Here is a 1,929-nt window from a genome sequence, read left to right as displayed (position 1 = left end):
GAAAGATCAGGGACCCAAAGTGAGGCATGTCTGTGGCAGATATTGAGTTATAATTAGTTATGTGTTGATTCTTATCAATTTTATTAACTTTGTGGTGTTTTCTTAGACCACTTATTGTGGACTTCTGGCATTATTTGTTCTCTGTGACCTTGTGGGTATATTCATTTTTTCCTCAGATTGAACTGTAGAACAGACTAAAGATCATAAGTATCTTCAATCTGTTTTTACCTCAAGAGGTTATCATTTTTCCCTCAATTTAAAGGTAGTTTTGTTGGGTATAATAGTCTGGGTTACAGTTATGATCTCCCTGGGTCCATCTGGCTTTAAAAGTTTCTGTGAAATAATCAGGTATCTTTAATGCATTTGTTTTTATAAAGTGACTTTCTGTTCTTGGTTACAGCTTTTGATATCCTGTATTCAGCCCTTCTGAGGTGTTTAAGTTATAATATGCTATAGGAACTTTCATTGCTGGACATTACACACAAACAGGAAAGAATTCACATCTATTTGGAGTTCATATACTTAGTACACTAGGTGAGCATTCTTCTAGGTATAGATGCTCTTCTTCTATTGTTTCATTGAAAACGTATTTGATGCATTTTATACATCAATTCTCCCCCCTTCTTTTAAGGCAATAATCAAAAGATTGTGCCTTGTCATTGTACTCCAAAGCTCTCTCATATTCTTTTCATAGAATTTTCTGTTATTGATCTTTTTTGAATTATTCATTTCTTGACTTTGTCTTCCTGATGCTATACCCTGCTTTACACATGACCCTCCTACTAGGACAGCTTTCTGCTAAGGTTTATGTTTGACTTATTGGGTTTTAATTCAGGCATCATCTCAGTTCAGCTTTAGTGAGTTCTCTTTTCATACTTGAACTGGCACCCTAGTTTAATTCATCTCTGTGAATTGTTTGAACACAGTTATAATTGTTCTGTATACTTCATCTAGAAATTCCTCCAGGCCAGTGCAATGGGAAAGCTGTTATCCAGCATCACAAGTATCGCCAGCTCTGTTCCAGGTGACTGTGGCAGACAACAGAGAGTTGTCTGTGTCAATGACTGGCTGTGTTGCATTACAGGGGTCCGTACTGCCCAGATCTCAGTAAACTCTCATTCCCATACCATGGGCAAGAAGAGCAGCTACCAGCCCCACTGATGACCAGGGCAAAAATGAGGGTTATGGCTGGGGTAGTTTATACCAGAATCTCCACCCAGAATTCCTTGAAGTGCATGAGGACCTCAGACTGCACAACTTAGCTCCTAGCCCAACACTCAATATACAATGTAGAAAGTAAAGCTTTCTTTAAAATTTATTTTTATTTATTATTGTTTGTATATGTTAATGTGTTTGGATATGTGTGTCATTGCTTGTGTGTGGTGGTAGGGGCATAAAAGGACTTGTAGAGTTGGTTCATGTGGCTTCTGGGTTCAAAATCAGGTTGTCAAGCTTGTGTGGCAAGACCCTTCTATTGCTTTTTTTTTTTTTATCAATTATTTAATTTATTTATGTTTCAAATGTTATTCTCCTTCCCAGTTTAAAGACGTGGAATGCTTCATGAATTTGCGTGTCATCCTTGTGCAGGGGCCAGGCTAATCTTCTCTGTGTCATTCCAATTTTAGTATACATGCCGCTGAAGCAAGCACCCTCATATTGTTTTAATTATGTTGGTTCAGCATTTCCTAGCTAAAGATATAGATGAGGAATCACCTCTTAATTGTCAAATCTTGTTAAATTTGACCAAAACTTTAGAAGGGAGGAGTAAAAAAAGAAGGAAGGAGAGGCAAGGGGAGGGAAAGAGGTTAGACCACAAGAGAGACAAAGCCTCTGGGGCAGAAGGAAGGGGAAATAAAAGCAGGGATGGAGGTGGGATCATAGAAACAAATCCTCTTTGGGAGAGACAAGGGAAGTGATGGAGATTAGACC

The 1,929-nt window shown here is 38.2% G+C and overlaps 1 non-coding gene across 1 annotated transcript; it reads right to left on the bottom strand.

The window, feature by feature from the left end:
* Positions 1-1,542: 1,542 nt before the first annotated feature.
* On the bottom strand, positions 1,543-1,649 carry LOC115063991. Its single transcript, XR_003843831.1, has one exon. It is a non-coding gene; the product is annotated as a U6 spliceosomal RNA (small nuclear RNA).
* Positions 1,650-1,929: the final 280 nt, after the last annotated feature.

Source organism: Mus pahari, chromosome 4 (assembly GCF_900095145.1).
Source record: "Mus pahari chromosome 4, PAHARI_EIJ_v1.1, whole genome shotgun sequence".
Classification (NCBI taxonomy): Eukaryota; Metazoa; Chordata; class Mammalia; order Rodentia; family Muridae; genus Mus; species Mus pahari.
This window is presented reverse-complemented; position numbering and strand designations above follow the sequence as displayed.